Source organism: Sus scrofa, chromosome 12 (genome assembly GCF_054392235.1).
Source record: "Sus scrofa isolate SSC_HxYL_T2T_F1_AM1 chromosome 12, Sscrofa_HxYL_maternal_Yorkshire_Landrace_v2.0, whole genome shotgun sequence".
NCBI lineage: Eukaryota > Metazoa > Chordata > Mammalia > Artiodactyla > Suidae > Sus > Sus scrofa.
The window spans coordinates 7,310,997-7,330,912 of record NC_139394.1 but is presented as its reverse complement, the minus strand read 5'-3'; the positions used below and the strand labels follow the sequence as shown (position 1 = coordinate 7,330,912).

The 19,916-nt window shown below is 55.2% G+C and overlaps 1 long non-coding RNA gene across 1 annotated transcript; it reads right to left on the bottom strand.

Annotated features, from left to right (window-relative positions):
• Window positions 1-9,770: 9,770 nt before the first annotated feature.
• Window positions 9,771-16,507, bottom strand: LOC146398016 (uncharacterized). The gene is made up of 3 exons (XR_014820394.1): window positions 16,413-16,507; window positions 14,308-14,522; window positions 9,771-12,648 (listed from the first exon to the last, which is right to left on the bottom strand). It is a non-coding gene; the product is annotated as an uncharacterized LOC146398016 (long non-coding RNA).
• Window positions 16,508-19,916: the final 3,409 nt, after the last annotated feature.

Below are 19,916 nucleotides of genomic sequence, written 5' to 3'. Positions count from 1 at the left end.
GACATCTAGGGGGTCTTGCGTCTTCGGCTAGAATTCACTGCCGCAGCGCCCGGCACTGTTCAAGGCACAGGGACGCATCAGAGGCTGAAAGAGGCAAAGTCCGAGGACTTGGGGAGCTTTCGGTTTACTGGGGAGAGAGAGGGAGACGGGGATGGTGGCCAGGGAAGTGCTAGAATACGGACATGTGCGGTGCAGAGGGGTGCAGCAACGCCTGAAGCAGAGAAGAGGGAGGAAGGGGAGGAGTGGGCATCTATTTTGCATGGGGGCAGAGACAGTGGCAGCTTGGACTGTGGTGACAGCAGAGGAAGCCGGCAGACTCTAGGTGCACTTTGAAGGGAGAGCGTTCGGGGTGAAGGGTAGGGCAGGGGAGGCTGGGAGGATGGTTCTCGGGTTTTTTGATTAACAGCTGGGCAGGAGGTGGGGGTGGGCAGAGCTGCCGTTTACTGAGGTGGAGAAGGAGGGGGGGCAACATTTGGGAAAATGTCACTTCTAACCCACAGAACTGTCCTGGGGGGCTTCCCACGTGCCACCCCTCCCTCATGGCCCTGTACCCAGTGCTATGATGTGTCACACCATCTTTTTTGCCACCCCCCCATCCACCTGCCTTCCATTGAAGCAGCATTTGCACTCTGCTCTGGGTTGCAAATGCCAGAGCGAACAAGAAAACACCTGCTCCCACACCCGGTCCACCCAGCCCCTGTCTACTGTGAACTCCAGTGCACTGTGCCCCAGGCCCAGAGCCCGAGGCGACCTTCCTCTCCTGGGCTCCAATGCCAGGCCATCCAGCACAGCCAGGGGCCCAGGCGCCTGTGAGTGCTGCTGTCTCTTGGCTGCGCTCTACGCCTCGGGCTCCTTCTCCATAGAAACCCTCACCCACCGGGTGGGCGCCAGGCCCCCGCCCGGCACAGCTTGAATCTGCCTCTTTTGTGGACCAGCTGCTGGGTCCCTGCTCTTTCATCCCTGATCCTGGGAGGCCCCGGCTCTGCTTCCTAAGCAAACACATCTGGACTTGTCAGACCGCATGACGGCAACATCTGCCACCAGGAAAAAGCAAAGCAGACAGCGGCCCTTTTGTAATCACTCCTAATTGTCTCCAGCCCGAGGGGCACTTGCATTTGGGTCGTGGATTTAAGGGCTTTCAAGATGTTTCTAGAAGCCTATTACTGCCTTCTGTGCTCCAGGTGGCAGCAGGAGGAAGGGCGTAGGAGAGGGTGCAGAGGCTGCTGGGACTGAGCAAAAGGCTGATGCAAAGCTTCCGTCCCCAGCATCCCTTAGAGCGGGACAGGCACAGGAGGGGAGAAAGTGAGGTTGTGTAGCCGGTCCCCACCAGAGCCCTTGGCCTCACCACTTCCAGGGTCTCCGTTGCCTTCTGCCTGCCCAGAGCTCCATCGCTTTGCCTAAAGCCTTTTTCCAAGGCCCTGAAATTTTGCTTTGCCAGAAGTGGGGGAATGAACGCTCATCTCCAAAGCAGCCCTTGACAGTGGCTGAGGGGAGCAGGTGTGGAAGTGCCCCAGCCACCTTGCCCCTGGGCTGGGGTGACTCAGAGGCCACCACCCTACAGGGTTCCCGCAGATGCTCATGGGAGGAAGCTCCAGTGCCCGGGCAAGTGGGGGCTGGCGTGATGACCGGCTCTCTGGCTGCCTTTACTCCCCCCATCCCCCCCCCCCCCCCGCTTCCCCTGCATCACCTCCTTCCTCCCCACTGGAAGCTGCAGCTCCTAAACATGCACCTGATCTGCCTCCCAGGACCGCTTTTGGGTGAACCGGAGCGAAGACCAAGGGTGGCAAGTGTCTGCCTCTGTGGGTTTACAGGCTGTTTTTAGGGCCATTCAAACAGGCACAGAGAGTCTGTGGATGTTTGGAGGCCTCCGAAGAAGGGAGAGACGCTGTCGGGGGCAGAGCGGAGCACCGGCAAGCAGAGTTCCTGTGTTTAACGGCTCTGCTCTGGACCAGCTCTGAAGGGGACTGAAGCCCATAAAAGGCTCATAAAACCAGCCCTTTATGAGGTGTGACAGCATCGTCGCAGGGGGAGAAAGTTCCTCTGCCTTCTCCATCTCCTGCAAAGGCAGGCTCGTGCCTCCTCGTTGGGATCTAAGCCATTTAAACCTCCAGCCTCACTGGCACAGGCACCCCGAGGTATATGGAGTGACGGGCCACGGGGGACCTGCTGTGGCGCACAGAGAACCCTTCCCCGTGTTCTGTGACAACCTATGCGGGATGAGAATCTGAGAGAGAATGGCTGTGTGTGCACGCATCTCGGAATCACTCTGCCGAACGGGAGAAACAATTACAGCCTTGTAAACGAGCTCTACGGCAGTAAAACCTAAAACAATGGCAACACAACTTCCTAATATCAAGATAGGTGCTTTTATCTTTGGGTTCCAGAGTTCTCGCATGGATCACGAGTTTAGGACATGAATAGATAAGAGAGTGTCTGTGTTTGTATATCGCGGGAGCTTTGTGACTATTCACGGATGGTTATCCTATAAGATGAGCTAATTATTTTTTAAAAAACCCTCATGGATCTTTAATGAAAATAACACTTTTTCACTTAAAAAAAAAAACACTTAAAAAAATATAAACCTCAAGTCTCTGAGTCAGAGACTTGGGCTGAATCCAGTGCTGATTTGAACACGGGGTAACGCTGCACTGGGTTGAGAGAAATGTAAGTTTCTCATCGGCCAGATGGACAGGGGTCAGGGCCTGCTGCCGTGAGGGAGGTGGAACCTTTGGCGTCCAGAACCCCGTAGCCCCCAGAGTCAGCAGATGGGCTTGTTTCCTGGGTAACCTTGACATTGGCCGGGGATCACTCCTAGAGTCAGGGAGGTCACTCTTTTCCTTCTACGAAGGGGGCGCTGAGCCCCATGTGACCTCACTGCTATTCGGACCTCTCCCCGCCCCCAAGGCTCACCCTGTTCTCGTGTCCCTTTATGAAGGAGCTTTGCAAATGTGTATAATTTATAGCCACCCTGATAGCCCATCCCAAGCATCCTCTCTGGAGCTCACCGGGGACAGCGACCACGGAGGGCCACCCCATTCTGGATCGGCTAAAAGGGCCCCATGACCCCCAAGAGGCCTGACAACAGAGCAAAGACAACGGAGCCCTCATGTGCCGCTGGCTAAAAGGACACACAATAAACCCTGCAGAATGAGCTTTTGATCCCTGAGGCCCCGCGACCTTGAAAGGCATGGCGGGGAGCCTGGTCCTCGTTGGAGCAGATGGGCCTGTTTGCAAATGTACTTCCTTAGATACCCCCAAACACACAACTTCCTGTCCTGGGTGGGTGGCTGTGACACAAGGGAACTGAATGGACCTCAAAGAAACACCTGCCACAGAAGGGGCAGCCTCCGTCGGCAGAGCCAGAAAAGCATTTGTGCCTCTGCCTCTTTGTCTAAGGGCGCGATTCTTTTAATAAGCGGGCTGGGCCTAAGATTCTGAGAGCGAGAGGCAGAGCCCCACGCCAGGCTCCCGCATGTCTTGGCCTTCGGGGCTGGGGGCCGAGGTCTGGAGGCACAGAGAGGAGACAGGGAAGCGCGGGACCTCAGAGCCTCTGTCCTGGCTGTGTCCCAGCCGTGCTTGGCACCGGGCTCGGGGAGGAAGTTTCTCCAAGGCCTGACGCTAATCTGAGCCGGCGTCTTGCCCAGCCCAGCTATCTCTTGGTCCCAGTCTCGTCTGATTTTCTTCCCGAGGAGAGGCAGCTGACACCGAGCTCTGTTTGCACTAAGGCTTTACTGCAGTTGGAGAGAGAACAGGGGAGAGCGGCGTGCCTCTCGGCCAAGAATTCCCAGTTTCACTTAGGAGCGCTCAGTCAAGCCGAGCACAGGCCAAGCGAGACCCCAAGACCCCTGAGACCCTCTGAGACGTGAGCAGCAAAGAGCACGCAGGAGGTCAGCACGCCGACTCCTGTGTTCCGGGCAGACAGAGCTCGCGGAAGGCTGATGATCAGCTGGGCTGTACCTCAGAATCCTTCTTAACATCACGACCCAGGCAGGGATGAAACTTCTTTGCCGTGTCTATCCTGGAAACTTACCAGGACATTTACCGACACACAGGCAGACTTGAAACAGCTCTGCAGCTGCTTTGATAAGACATGCTTAATGATTACAGAAACAGGAATGATCATCTACCTGGCCTGAAAGTCAAGGGTTTTTCGCCACACGGTGAGGTTTCCCAGTGTCATGTAATCCACGTCCTTAAGTTCCACCCAAGGGCCATCCTCGGTAGAGCTGGGAGGATAGAGTGACAGTTTCCGCTGGCCTCTGCCTGAGGGCCCCTGGGATCCAGGTCACAGGTTCTAGAGAGAGAGCAAAGACGTAAGACCGACGACTCGGTTCTGTAGCATCTCTCCAACCTGCCGCCCCCCCCCCCACCTCCCACCTCCCGTCTCTCTCCTAAGCTCCCCTTGGGGGGGGTGTGTGACCATATAAATTATCATATAAACTGAGAGGGACCGCTATTAATAATTATACCAGAATGAAGAGTATAAATGGGAGGTGTCCCAGGCAGACAGCGAGGTATGCTTCCCACACCCATAGGCCCTATACTGCTGTACGGGAGTGTGTGTGTGAGATGCGTGGGTGTGCTGTGGGGCAATGAGAGAAAGCACAGCCGCCCCCAGCCCGGGGTCCCTCCCTCCCACAGGCCTGTGCGCCTCTGGCTTTTCCAGCCAGCTCTCCGGTGTGAGTGTCCGGCTGATGGAGCTCCTGGCTGAGCTGACAAGGCCCCCGGGGGCTGGAGCAATTAATTAAGGCTTGCCCGGCTCTCAGCACAGCCTAGGGCCTCTGCAAGGGCCTTTTAATTGCCACTCGAATGAGAACCTCTCTTTCTCACTCCGGTCAAGATTCTGCTCAGCACTGGGAGAGCGCAGCCGGGGAGTTGGTAGCACGGGTCTATCCAGCAGGTGAAGCCCCCCAGTTCTGGGCAGTCCCCCGGGAAAGCTCCCCTTTGGCTGCTTCCTCCCGAATATGCCCCCTTTGGGATGGTCTGTGTTGACAAAATTCAAACAGTCACACGTAGAAGGGACTTCTGAGGCCTTTGAGCCCAGCCGAAGTTCCCAGGGAAAACGGCTTCCTGGGGGGTTCTATCCCCTGGCGGAGGGTAGGGAGAGGCTGTTCCAGCTCTGGTCCTGGCAAACGTCACCACAGATGGAAAAGCTCCAGATGCTGCTGCAGGCCACGAGGGGCCCAGGACAGTGAGCGCAGGCTGAGCTTGGAGCCCTGTCCTCAGAGTCCCTGCTGAAAAGCCAGGCAGAAGATTCTCAGAACTGGGAGTTCCTGTCATGGGCTCAGCAGTAATGAGCCTAATAACCATGAGGACACAGGTTCGCTCCCTGGCCTTGCTCAGTGGGTTAAGGATCCGGCGTTGCTGTGAGTTGCGGGTTAGGTCACAGACGTGGCTCAGATCTGGCGTTGCTGTGGCTGTGGTGTAGGCCAGTGGCTACAGCTCCAATTCGACCCCTAGCCTGGGAACTTCCACAGGCTATGGGCACGGCCCTAAAAAAAGAAAAGAAGAAGAAGATTCTCAGAACCAAGTGAGTGTAGCCTAAGGCATCTGGAACCGGCTGCCTGGACATCAATGACATGGAAAGAGCTTCCTGGGGGGCTCAGGGGCTTGAGGATCAGGCCAGCCCCAGGCAGCCCCAGTAGGAGCTGCCAGTCATGCAGTGACCTCAAGCCACCTCTACCCAAGATTCTGGCTGGTGATTCTGCCACAGACTTAAAGGCAGCTTCCATAACTGAATAACCGTGCCCCCTGCCCGCCCTCACCCACACCAGGAGGCAGCCGTGCAGTTCTGCCCTAACAGCCAATAATGCAAAATCCACTCCTATCTGGAATGCATTTGGATTCCAATTTTCAACAAATTTTCCTTCCTGAACCTGCCTGGCTTCACAGACGTGTGTGCTCGGCAGGCTGGCTGGCTGATGGCTGAGCGGGGGCAGAGCTTCCTTGAGCTGGGCCTGACAAGATGAGCCCAGCAAGGAGCTCCGAGTTTCCAGGTGGAATCAATCTGCTTGGGCAAAACTGGGAATGGATGAAGACATGAACGTGGGGGGTGGGGGTGGGGGTGGGGGTGGGGGTGGGGGGAAGAGTGACTAGAGGCCCAGCCCGGTGCCAGCGACATGGACGAGGACATATAATTATCATACGGTAACGACCATCGTCCTCCGCATGCCAAAGGCGGCCCAGCATGGCACCTTCCCCTTGGTCTCCCTTGTACTCGCCCCTACTGGGCAGGTGCTACTATGGCCCCATCCTACAGCTGAGAACACTGAGGACAGAGAGGTCAGTTAATAAGGCCCGTCAGCTGCTAAGTAACACACAAGGATTGAAGGCTGCTCTTTGTCTGTCACTCTGGGCAAGTAAAGGATAAACTTCCTTCCAGACGAGGGGGTCCTCAGCCCTGAGGAAGCTGATGGGAGGGAGGGGGTGTCCGTGTGCCCTTCCTCACCCAGGGTTGTTATTCATTTTCCAGGCCTGGAGGAAGCAGGGCAGCCTTAGAACCCAGGGCAGTGCTGCAGTTCTTTGTGCGTCCTGCCACGTGGACTCAGAAGGCACGAGGTTTTGGTAGACGTCCCAGTGCTGGATCAATAGGGCAGCTCTGCCTTCACTAAGCTCCCAGCAAGAGGCAAGACCCACCTGCTTGGTGCCTGGGACCCCCGGGGTCACTGCTTTCTGACCGGAGGCCCCAGGGCCAGGTCGCTGAGTGCAAGGGAGCTGGCCAGGTGGGCAGCGTGCATGCATGTGGAGGGCACAGACCATGCGTCTTCGCGGCAGAGAAGTGCAAAATCAGCCTTCTGGTGGCGAGGAGCCGAGCCTGGCTGTGGCCAAGCAAACAGCAGGAGGGCAGCGGGCAGCTCCTGGGGCCCCACCTCTCCGGTGCCCACTGAACTATGGCAAACCCTGGTTGCTCAGGCGGGGGAAGAACAGGCTGGCCTCCCTCCCCAGAGCCCAGGTCAGCAGGTGTGGGCGGGGGTGGGGAGGGCGAGCTGGCGAAAGAGCAGGGAGAGAGAGCAAAGGGTTCTATCAGGCAACTTGCTCAGAGGGGACAAGAAACCCTCCTCAAGATGGCTCAAGAGAAACCAAATGGGAGAAGCTGTCTCTTACTAGCTGGATGTGGGAGTCTGGATGATGTCATCAGGATGACGTCATGTGGTCCAGTTTCTCAGCCCCGCTGCCTTCTCCGTTGGCTCAGGGAATTGAAGCACTATGGCGGCACCCCGGCTCCCAGCCTCCAGGCCAAGAGTGAATTTTTCCTCCTCCATCAATAAGAGCCAAGTTTTGAGCCTGACTCTCATTGGCTTGAATTGAGTCATGTGGTAGCCCAGGAGCCAATCCTGGGTCCACTGATGGTCGGCTCCTGGAATTGGAGGTGGGATCAGCCCCACCTGAAGCAGGATGGGGGAAGGGTGATGTGGCCCAAGACCCCAGAATAGGACTGGGTGTGGAGTGGCCCGAGGGAAAGTCCCTGCCCAGTGACTGGGACAGTTTTAACCTGGACAGGTCAGAAAGCTAGTAGCTCTTGGTTGGAGGTGTGTCCAGAAGCCTGTGCCTATGGGGCAGAGGGAGGGAGGAAGATGCACAGGTGTGGCTAGGTGGACCTTGAAGAATTTGTCCAGAGAGAGAACACGGGTGCAGTCTCGGGAGGGCATCAGATGTGACTCAGTGGGTGTGTGTGTGGGGTGGAGACCCCCTTTTCTCTGGGAACCTCTAACCTGATATTTCCCTGGTGCTTAGACACCATAAGGCTTTCCATATCACATGTCCTTGCATCTTCCCCATCTTCCCGGGGGACAGGTAAGGCTGTCACCCCTGGCATCTGCATTTAATGAGTGTGGCACCAGAGACGTGGGCCTCCTTTAGGACCAAACTGTATGGGTTGGACTCTGTTCTCTGCTGTGTGACTTCAGAGCGGATGCTCAACCTCTCTGTGCCTTGGCTTCTGCCTTTATGAGAGGCGCTGATAGCAGGACCCACCACAGGGGGTGTAGTGAGCCAGAGATGAGTGGGTGAAATGCAGAGATGGCTGCTTGGTGGGTTGGAGGAAGGAAGACCTGGGACTCAGCGCTCGGACCATTGGACTCAATCCAGCAGCCAGACAAAGGATTTTCGGAGCCCTTGGCCATGTGCTGGGCAGCCCTGGATAAACCTTTCCATGAAAGTCTCTAGTGCTCTTTTATGAACATTCTTCCTGCAGCTAGAAGTATAGGCAAGGCAGAAACCCTGTGGGACTGCCCTGCTGATGCTGAGCTGGAGAGGCTGTGACACACGGTTATTACACAGCCTGGCTGACACTGCAAATCTGAGTGAAGCCGGTGTGTTTTGAGCCTGGAGGTCCTTCTCCCATTATTTCTACCTGGGTCAAGGCTCCCGGAGGAGGGACCCTGAGGGTTTGGGCTTCTCTTTTTCAAAAGGGAGACGTGGGGAAATGCAGATGATTGTGGTGTGAGCAGATAGGGTGTTCAAAGTGGGGGGTTATTTGCCTGTCAGAAAGAGGGAGACCTCAGTGCTTTGCCATCCAGAGTGGGGACCATTGTCAGCGCCTGGAAACCTTGCTAGAAATGCAGACGTCAGATCTGCCCCAGACTCCGCCCCAGAATCTGCTTTTTAATGAGTGGTTTCCACGTTACTGTTTAAGAAGCACTGCTTGGGTCATCTTCAGCCTGGGGAAGTTTCTCGTCCCCCTGGCCATGCTGAGCTTCCACGGAAGCGCCAGAACCCAAGAGAAAGAACCTCAGGTTCTTTCAAGTCAGATGGCTTAGCCCCAGCCCCCACCTTCAAGCGCTGTCATTGTCCAATGTGGGAGGCAGGCCCTGGCCACCCACGGCTGTTAAACGTAAACCAGTGGAAACAAACAATGGAAAATACAATGGAACGGCATGGTGGCTTGGTCACAAAAAGCACGTCTCAGGGCTCCGCAGTCACAGATGGCCAGTGGCTACCATGTTGGGCAGTGCAGATTATAGAATGGTTCCATCATCACGGAAAGTTCTGTTGGGCAGCTTGGGTCTAGCGGCAATTGTGTAGCCATGTCCCGGCTCTCACCCAGTGGCAGCTTCCCTCTTTGGGTGGCAGGGAGGGTGGGCGTCTGCGGCAAACGTGCCGGGGACAGATGCGTGGGAACTCAGACGTGTGTGAGTGGGGCGGGGGAGGGGCCCCGGGGACTCAGGAAGCAGCTGCATAAGAACATCTGGTGCAAAATCGAAGCTTGAGTCAGTTTAGGTGAGAAACACCAGGAGGGAATTTAGAGATCATTTCACTCAAATCTCCCTCCTCACTTGGCCACCCCCACTTAACAGAACAAGACCTAGAAACCTACAGAGGGGCGGCAAGTGGATTGAAGTTGGGTTTGGACGCCAAGCCCGGGGCTCTGTTCATTTTTCTTGGGAGACAGGTGGAGTTGGGCTGTGGAGGCTTCGACAAGAGCAGTGAGTGTGGTGCTGGGAAAAAGGCTGCTTCTCAGAAGCTGGGAACCTGCATCGACGGTGCGCGGTCTCTGGGGGAGGCGGCCAGAGGGATGCAGCCGGCTGGCGAAGGACAGCTTAGGTGACCCAGGGGACGGTGGGCAGCAGGGAGGAGGAGGAACTGGGCAGGGAAGGGCCTGGCTCTGCCCCCTGTCACTCTATGCACTAGGGTTCAAGCAGAACCAACATACATATGTACATATATACTATTCACACACACACAACACACACACACTTCATGTATACATATAGACCCATATACACACACACATATATGTGTACTACTTACATATACATATTAGACACATGTACCTGTGTACCAATATTTATACATATGGACCACATGTATACGTATATATTACATACACATGTGTACTACATGTATGCTCTACACACATATGCGTATGTGCTATTTTATACATCTATACTATATGTGTATATACATACCATTTACACATATATGCATGTTTATTACTTATATGTATGTATATACTACATGTATACATATATACCATATACACACATACTATTTATACGTATATACATATATGATATGTATATACTATAGACATATATAGACATATATACTATTTATTTATTTATTTTTGTCTTTTTGCCATTTTCTTGGGCCGCTCCCGCGGCATATGGAGGTTCCCAGGCTAGGGGTCCAATCAGAGCCGTAGCCACTGGCCTACACCACAGCCATAGCAACGCAGGATCCGAGCCGCGTCTGTGACCTACACCCCAGCTCACGGCAACGCCGGATCCTTAACCCACTGACGAAGGCCAGGGACTGAACCCGCAACCTCATGGTTCCTAGTCGGATTCGTTAACCACTGAGCCACGACGGGAACTCCCATATATACTTTTTATATACACACATATATACACTATTTTTATATATACAAATATATATAACCATGTCTGTAATAACCAATAGGGTCTCTAACCAAAAGCATATGTAATATTTTTTCTATATTATATGGGATATCTATGTTATTCAATATAAGGAAATTTATTATGAGGGCTTGGCTCACATGATCACGGAGGCTGATTACGGGGCTTCTCATGATCTGTCGTCAGTAAGCTGGAGACCCAGGACAGCCAGGTGGTACAGGCTGAAGGGCTGGGAGCAGGGGAGCCAGTGACGCAGATCCAGCCTGGGTCTGAAAGCCTGTGGCTGGCGCTGCAAGGTCAGGGGAGGATTGAGGTCCCAGCTGGCAGTCCGGCAGAGCCCAAATTCACCTTCCTCGGCTTCTTTGTTCTGCTCAGGCCCTCAGGCAACAGGAGACCCACCCATGTGCTTTTCTCAGTTCAATAATTCAAACCCTAATCTCCCCTGCAAACACCCAGACAGGCCCAGAGATAATGTCTAGGTGGCCATCTGGGCCCACGGTGGCCCAGTCACGTTGACACAGAAGGGACTGCACTCTGTGCTCTGACCCCCTGCACAGGGCAGAGGCTGGAGGATTATTTCCCTGTGTTCTGTCCTCTTCCTCCTGGGCCTACATCTCTGAGCTTCCCCAACAACCCCACCGTCAGACAGGTGGGCCAGGGGACTGAGTTCTGGCCCATGGAATCTGGGCAGAAGGGAGGCCACCACTTCTAGGCCCGCCCCCCTCCAAAGGCTCCTCCTCCTTCCTGGCCTGAACCAGAGAAACACAACCCAGCAAAGAACTTTGTGCCCCCAGAAGCCATCTGAGATACTGGATGAATGAAGCCCTCAGCCCAACAAGCCAGCAGAAATGGAACCCTGCCAACCACCACAGACGTGCTTGCAAGTGGATGCTGCCTAGGCGAGCCTTCGGATGAGACCACAGCCCCTGGCCAGCACCTTGACGGCAGCCTTGTGAAACCTAGAGACAGAGGACCCAGTTAAGCCAGGCCTGGGTTCCTGACCCAGAGAAACTTTGAGATAATAAATGTGTTATTTACCCACTAAGGTTTGAGGGCCTTTTTAAATGCGGCAGAAATGAACAAATATCATAGAAAAAACTTTTGGTCCTCGCCAGGAAGCAATGCAGAGACTGCACTTGGGTTGGTGGAGATGCAGAAAGTGGGGAGAAAAAACAGCACAAAGGGAAACCTTGGCTGAGTACAATGGAGGGGACCAGATAGCCAGCGGGACCCTCCCAGGGGGTCTCCTGGGAATGGCCCTGGGGGCAGTCCCTTGGGTTGCTGGGTCCTCAGGTAGGGGACAGCTCTCCTACGTCTCTGCTTTCAGGATCCGACAAGCTCTCACACTCCGCATTCTGTCCACGCAGCTATAAATATTAAAAGGCGCCAGAGGAGAGATTGAGAAATAGGGCTCTGGGCAAGACACCGTTCGGAGCTGGGCAGAGGAAACCAGGATGAATTTCTTCCTTCCCACTCCTGCTTCGGTTCAGTTATTGCAGAAGGTGCTGTGGGCGATAAGGAATGGGAGGCCAGGGCCTGGCAGCTCGCGGCCCCTCGGGGGTCACCTGGAGAGAGCGGGGACCCGCACCACCTGCCCTGGGCATGGGCGTCAGAGCCCCTCCCAGACCATCCTTGCATGCCTGCTACGCAGCAGAGCTCAGCGCCAGTCCTGCTGGTCCGTGCCAGGGCGAAAATAAAAGACAAGGTAAAACAAAATAAAATAAAAGCAAACGATGTGCCTCGTGGGGCCGGCGTGGGTGTTGTCAGGGCTCTCGGGGACAGGGTCTTGGCTTTATAGTGCCGGCAGGAGAAACCCAGGCTGCACCTGCCCACTCCTCCATCCACTCCTCTCCCCAGAAACTTCTTTCTGTCCCCCCTTCTTTTGCCTTCCAGCTGCCAGCACTGCATTTGCACAGAGTCCATCACTTCCACATCCAGTGGTGGCCATGGCTTTCTGAGACGTCCTGCCTATTTCTTCCCACTGTCCTCCTCTAATCCATCCTGCCAGCTGATTGACGGTGGGAACACTGCTTTGGCTAGACCAGGTCCTTGTTAAAAAATCTATAGATCTCTGGGAGTTCCCGTTGTGGCTCATTGGGTTAAGACCCTGACAATATATCCATGAGGATGCAGGTTCCATCCCTGGCCTTGCTCAAGGGATTAAGGATGTGGCATTACCTGGAGCTGCGGCATAGGTGGCAGATGTGGCTCGGATCCGGCGTTGCTGCGGCTGTGATGTAGGCCCCTAGCCCGGGGACTTCCAGAACTTGACACATGCGGCAGTGCAGTCCTAAAAAGAAAAAAAGAAAGAAAAAAATCTATTGGTCTCAGACCACCAGCTGGACAAAGTCCAGAAGTGTTGGCCAGATGTGCAGGCCCTCATGTACCCCTTTCCACCTCTGTCTCTGAGGCCTCCTGCCCGAACACCCGCTCTGTCCTCCCCCCGCCCCGTGCACCCTGAGAGTTGGTCTTTTTTTCCCGTGGCCTGGCCGATCCTGTGCAGTCTGCTGCCTGCATCTTTTCCTGTACTAATTCTACCCCTCCTTTGTCAAAACCCAGGTCAAATCTCACCTCTCAGCAACTCCAGCCCAGACAATTGAAGCCCTGAGAGCTTTCTCTGTCCTCTGAACTTTTAGGCAATTTTAGCCCGTGCCATTCATTTGTTAATTACTCACACAAGGTGCAGCCTTGAGACATTTTTTTTTTTCTCTCCTAGCCTTGTACCTATAGCTAACTCTTTGGGGACAATTTAGATGTTACTTGTTTATCCCTTAGCTTTGGGCCCCCTGTGAGCACCTTGGTGGCAGATGTCAACCCCCCGGGGAGCCCAGCCCTGCACTTGGGGGGACAAGGGGTTTTTGTTATATTTTATTCTCTCCATCCATAGGTCCTGGGATGCACCCTAGTTTCTCCCTTCCTTCCTTCTTTCATTCATTCACTGACATCTCTTTTGGGAAGACATCTTCTCCTGCTCGTCTTTAAATGGCATTTCCTGGTTCTGCCTGAGCCCTCTGCTTCCTCACAGACCAACCTCCCGCTAGATCACTTCAGCCACATCCGCCCCTTGGGCTACCACGTGCCTGCTGGTGGCATCAAAGTCCACCTTTCGTGGCTACCTAGACCTCAGGGCCCTGTGGCTGGCTCCCCATCAGACCTCTCAAGCTGCACGTCTCCAGAGCTCAGCCCAATGCCTTTCAGAGTCCGAGTTGAGTGAGTGTTTTGCTGGATGAAAGTATGAATGAATGAGTGAATGAAAGAATGAATGAATGGCTTCTCTGTTCAGCGTTTCCATTGCCCAACCAGCTCAGCCTCCATTGCGACGTGCTGTCAAGCCCCTCCAGAGGCTGCTCCATTTCCACCTGCCACCTCCTCCTACAGAGGCCTTTGCACATCCAGGTGGGTGTCACCCTGCGGGCTCCTTATTCTTACTCCTAGTTGGCCTCTTTTTGCTTTTTAGGGCCGTTCCCACGGCATATGGAAGTGCCCAGGCTAGAGGTGGAATCAGAGCTACAGCTGCCAGCCTACACCAGAGCCACAGCCACGCAGGATCCAAGGCGCATCTGTGACCTATACCACAGGTCACGGCAACGCTGGATCCCCCACGCACTGAGCAAGGCCAGGGATTGAACCCACATCCTCATGGAGACTAGTCGGATTCCTTTCTGCTGTGCCACAAGGAGAACTCTGGCCTCTCTCTCTGCTTGAGCCCTCCTCCAGCAGCCCCAGGCCACCCCCTCATCCTTCTCCCCACCTCCATGTTGCACCTGAGTCCCTGGAAACCTACCCACGAAGCTCTTCTGTCCCCACCCCCTTTTCTCTTTCTCCCCCATGCCACCTGGGCAGGTGCTTCCGCTGAGGCTTGGCCCCTGCCTCCTCTCCCTGCTGCATCCCCCTCCGGGGACCACCCCCACCACACTGGGGGCGCGGCCTGGGAGAAGGGCCTCCTAACCTTGGCGCCTGGGAAGGAAAAAACGTCCACAAGACCCTGGAGGATCCTCTCCGAATCGGATATGGGTCCGCGCTCCCCACCCGCGATGCGGGGGTGTCTGTGGCTGTGGGGTGGATGGCTGTCTCCCAGGCCAGACTTGAGGATGCACAAGGCGGGAGCCCTGTTCCAGGTCAAGGTCCCTTAAGGCAGACACAGATGTAGACTGTTTCGATTCTCTGGGGAGGGAGCAGAAAGGGAGAGATTTGCATGTAAATGTCAGGGAAACGGGGGCGGGGGGGGGGCAAAGCAAGGGCCCTTTGGGGAAGCGGCCGGGGCTGGTGGAGAGAGGAGGATGGAGAAGACCGAGCAGGGAGGACAGTGCCCTTCAACCACTCACTCCAGGCTTGGGGACAGGGTTTGGCAGGACAGACAGCAACAGAAGGTCACGCGAGAGGCTTAGAGAAAGAAAGCCTCGAGGAGGAAAGCAGAGCTGCAGAAAACATAGAAAGAGGGCATGATTTGAAGTCTGAGGAACTGGATTCGAGCCCCATCTTCCTTCCCCTTGACTCTCTGGGTGACCTTGGAGAAGTCGCTTAACTTCTCTGAGCCTCATTCGGTTCATGCGTCAACCGGCAAATACCGCTCTAATAGGGTGGCCGTAAAAATCACTGGTATGTGGATGAAATTTATAAATGCTCTCTGCATGCAAAGAATTTCTAGCATTCCCATTTCTACATCCTACCTGCGGAGATATAAACCCAGGGTGATATTTAGAGGCTTCTAGAACCAGACGAGGGTTGATGACTCTTGCCACCCAGGCTCTGAGGACGTGGAGGGGGTGGGGGGCGCTGTTGGATTGACATGGGGGAACCCTAAACTCATTCATTCCCCTGTGATGAAGGGACAAAGGGAGCCAAGACTCCCTAACCTGACTCTGCTGGCTGTTTGTTATTCTTGGGAGGAAAAGTCCTCAACCTGATTCTGCTTGAAGCAGAGCTGTCCGGAGTGATGCCTTGACAGGATGATGGATGGCGAGCAGGCACGGTTTCTGACACGCAGCACATATGCTGCATCCTTTATCTGGAGCCGCCGCCGCTGCCGCCAATGGAAGGCTGCAAATAAGCTCTCCAGTTCCAGGGATCCCTGATAAAATCCCATTATGGGCCCCAGAGATAATCAGGCTGGATTCAATAGCCCGGCAGGTTCAGGAGGCCAGGGGCTTGCTAGGAGGAGCGAGCTGCCATTGGGGAAATTGTCCCCAAGCCTGGGGGGCTCTCGCACCAGATTTCCATAAAAGTCACCCATCTGGGTCTGAGCCAAGACTCAAACCATCTCTGACATCTGATTGTTTTTTCCATTTGCGAGTCGAGGAGACTTATGGGGGTTGCGCTGCCGCCCGAGAGCCTGAGACCTTGGTGCTGGAGTTTATTCCACGCTATTGAGATGTTAGGGTCCCCGTGGGGGCGGGAACGTGGAAGCCAGCTTGGTTGCCTGGCTCACGTTTTGTCTGCCAGCTAATGCACCAGGACTCTTTTGATGCCCTGGGGTGAGAGAGCATCACCTCCCAGCCCCTCGGAGATTTCAGAAAACTTGGCTCAAACCCTCAAGGTTGTGCCTGCAACTTGCCCTGCAGACATTATCTGGGCAGGAATGGGTATAAAACCCATTGGCTTTAGGAATTTTGTGTTTAGTAAGACTTGACAGGTACAGGGGGCACCTCCCAGGCTTCTTCCGTGTGTGTCCTGGCTCGCCCCCCCCATCACCCCAGCCCCATCCTGGCTTTGCCTTTTCTCCTCAGTCCCTTGCAACTAAAAAAGTTCTTCTCTGTCTCCTGTAGGGCAGCTGTTCTCCCATCAGGGTCCCAGGATCCCACTTCTACCTGGAGTAGCCTTACGCAGGCAAGTCTGTCTCTAAGAAGACTCCTCTACCAGCTGCTCAGAGGATGAAACAGCAGCATCCCGTTGCACCATCTAAGGGTTAACACGCAGCGGTCCTGTGTGGGCCATGCAGATGCTCACCCCCTTTTGCAGAGGAGAAAACTAAGCCACAGGTAAGTCGAGTCCCATGGCCAGGGTCACACAGTAAACCCAGGCCACCTGGCTCCCACCTACCACCGTGCCCCTTACCCTGGACGTATATGCCAGTCCCGCCTGGCTGGTCTCTTTCTTCAACGGTGTCTCCTCCAGCTGCCCACCCTCCCCTTGGATCCTTGGCCTCCAATGACACCGTGCGGGCTCCCCCTGCCCTGGGCTTCCTCTCCCCTTGTCCACACCGCCCACATCATCACATGTCCTGCCTCCTGGTGTTTCTGGTTCCCATCAGTTCATTTCTGGCTCGTGAGTAACTCGAATGTATAAGTTCGGTTTCCTTCTATGGGAATGTTTCTCTGTTCCTCCAGAAAGTGAAGACTTGGGGTGCATCCCTCTGGCTTCACTGGCCGTGAGGCCTGATGTGCCCTGACGGCATCTGCAGGGCCCTCCCCCCCGGCCCCCCTCTCCCCTCTCCTCCTCCTCGCCTCTCCTCCTTGCCTGGGAGTCCCTCAGGATCAACAAAACCAGCGGCGAATGTTTCAATACTAGTCCTTGCATGGACCGGGTAAGAGTTTAGATTCTCTGTTTCTCATTTATATATATATATAAATATATATATAAATACGTGTTCAGCAACATTCACAGCGCAGTTCCCTGAAGGACAGGGAAAGAATCAAACATTTTCTTATTTTCTCTCTCAAACATAAATTTTGTGTAAATTGTTTTTGCTGCCTTCTCCTCCTCTTTTTTCTCCTCCTCCCTTTCTTTCTCTCCTCCTCCTTCTGCTCCTTTCTTTTTTTTTTTTTTTTGCTTTTTTGGGGCTGCACCGCGGTATATGGAGGTTCCCAGGCTAGGGGTCGAATTGGAGCGGCAGCTGCCAGCCGATGCCGCAGCCACAGCAGCATGGGATCCAAGCCATGCCTGTGACTACACCACAGCTCATAGCAACGCCGGATCCTTAACCCCCTGAGCGAGGCCAGGGATCGAACCTGCGTCCTCATGGATACTGGTTGGATTCGTTACCGCTGAGCCACAATGGGAATGCCTCATTTTTTTTTTTTTTTTTTTTTTTTTTGGATATATACCTTGAGTGAAATATTTTTCTGAGGGTCAATGGCCCTGTGTGGAAAAAGAGACTCTAGTTCAGCAAAATACATGATAGAGTCCCACTCTTTGCAATCAAGGGCAGCCATGGTAATTCTGCCCTTTGCTGCTAGGAGGAGAGGGACCGGGGAAGCAGGTGGCCGCATCAGGCCCCGCCCCCCGGCCCCTGGGTCATGACCCCCTGCCCCTCCCTCCCCCATGGGAAGGCAGCCTCCCCCAGAGTCCGAACCTCTCCTTCTTGTCCAGAGCCCATGGGCCCCTGCCCACGTTTTGGCCTCCGAAGCCCACAACCCACGTGACCCCTCTCTGACCTCTGACCTGGCTGGCAGGGATCATCTATTTCCGGTTCTGGGTGAACCATCATCTGGGCTGGGCGCTGATGTCCCTCCGCGGAGGCAAAGCCACCTCCTTCACCCAAACTGTCCTCCAGGGACCCGCCAATCACTGTTCTGGTTCCCCCCCACCCGGTCCAGCCCCGCTGTTTTCTCTTCATTAGAGGCCACAGAAACTCGGGTCTGCCTTGATGGAAAGTTTCTATGGGACCTGAAAAGGTTTTCAGCCCCGAGGAGAGGAGGGGGCCAAGGAGGGCAGCAAAGGACGCCAGCCCTGCTCCAGCCTCGGGTGCCGCAAGGAGGACCAGGTGGGCCGCTGCGGGAGCTGCTTCCTGATCAGCCCAGAAAACGGGGTGCCTGCCCCCTGCCCCCGACCCCACGGCCTAGCCCACCTCCCATCCTCCCCTTTCTCATTCACCCTGTCCCAGCCCCTCCATGGCCTGCTGTCACCAGCCCTGCACCGCGAAGGCGCTGTCACACCGGCGCCTGAGCCGGGGATTTAATCAGACTCTCGGCTATTAGTCCCCGAGTAGTAATTGAAGTGGTCTGATTGGACCCATCTATTAGGCCCGGGGAGCTGTGGGGAGACGGCTCCCGGAGCACGTCCTCCGCCAGCTAATCTATCTGTCTGGCATTTTATCTGGAGCCCAAAGCCCGTGCTTGAGCACTCAGGCATTTTACGGTATTATTATTACTTAGCACTTAGAACGCACTTCATCAATGAGAGGGCCGGGCGGCCGCGGCCGGAACGATAAAGCAACCGGCCTACAGATAGAGAGATAGGGATCTCGCCCGGGCTGTGTGATATTTGATGCCTGTGTCTTTGGTCCCTTGCGATCTGGTTATTAGTTATGTCTCCTCAAGGAGAAAACCAATTGCCTTTCTCCTGATAAATGGGAGCCGGGGGGTGGGGGGGGACAGGAGTCTCGGGAGGGTGCCGGCTGGAAGAAGGGCAAGCCGGGGAGGCGTGTGGCTTCCCTCGGAAGCCGGCCTGGGCCGGGGCGGTGAGGGTGAGCTGTGTGTGTGGGAGATGATGGCCCCAGGGAGCACGGATCATGGGTGGGGAAGTGAGTCCAGGAGGGGACGGAAGCCAATACGACTCGCCGTGCTGTTGGGCAGCTCAGGGCCACGGGGTCGGCTCCGCTGGGGGAGGAGGGAGGTGGTGAGGAGCAGCGCAAAGTTCTTCCACCCAAGGGTGGAGGGAGCTAGAACTTTTGTCCTCCGATTCCCACCTGATGGTGGGAGGGCATCTCCCAGGGGCATTAGCTCGCAGCCTTTTGCCCTTGGCCCCTGCCTGGGCTGAGCGAAGCCCCAGCTGCAGAGTCACAGATGCTGGTCCAGTGGCTGCCCAGGAGATGGCAGGGCCCTGGCAGGAGCTGATGGATGACCACAGGGTCTGGAAACAGGTGTTTTGATCAAAGAACAGGCCCTGGCAGGAGGCCTTCTCCCTCCCCTGATCCCTGCCAGCCCTGACTGTCCTGTATATCCTTAGACGGATCAGGACCCAACAGCGTGTGGGCCAGTGCAGGGAGGACCAGGGGATCTGACCAGCGGCCCCCCCAGTTCCCGGGTCCCACCGCAAGTGCAGTATTCAAGCAGAGGCACAGAGTGTGGTTCAGGTTCAAAGGCCCGCCTTGGTGCCTCTGGACCTGTAACCCTGGGCAGGTGACCTAATCTCTCTGCCCCTTGGTTTCCTCACCTGTGAAATGGGGGTGATACTGAAATGGGGGCAGGATTATTTTTGAGGGTTGAATGAAGGATTAGCCACAGAGCGCCTGGTCCTATGCCGGCCACAGAACAGGGATTCACACAGGTCAGTTTCTCATTCCTTTCACCACTGCCCCCATCCCAGGCAGCACCCACTTTCCAGTAGGAACATATATATTTTTTGGTCTTTTTAGGGATGCACCCTACACCACAGCTCACAGCAACCCCGGATCCTTAACCTAGTGAGCAAGGCCAGGGATCGAACCTGCATCCTCATGGATGCTGGTCAGATTTGCTTCCGCTGAGCCATGATGGGAACTCCCCAGTTGGAATATTTTGAGTTGCGAGGATTTCCTCCAGGGCCCATGTTCCCAGGAGTGACAACGACGGACCCCCTGTTTCCGAGACACTTTGCCCCCTTTTCTTGCTGAGGACAGGACATGACCCTTACTGGCTA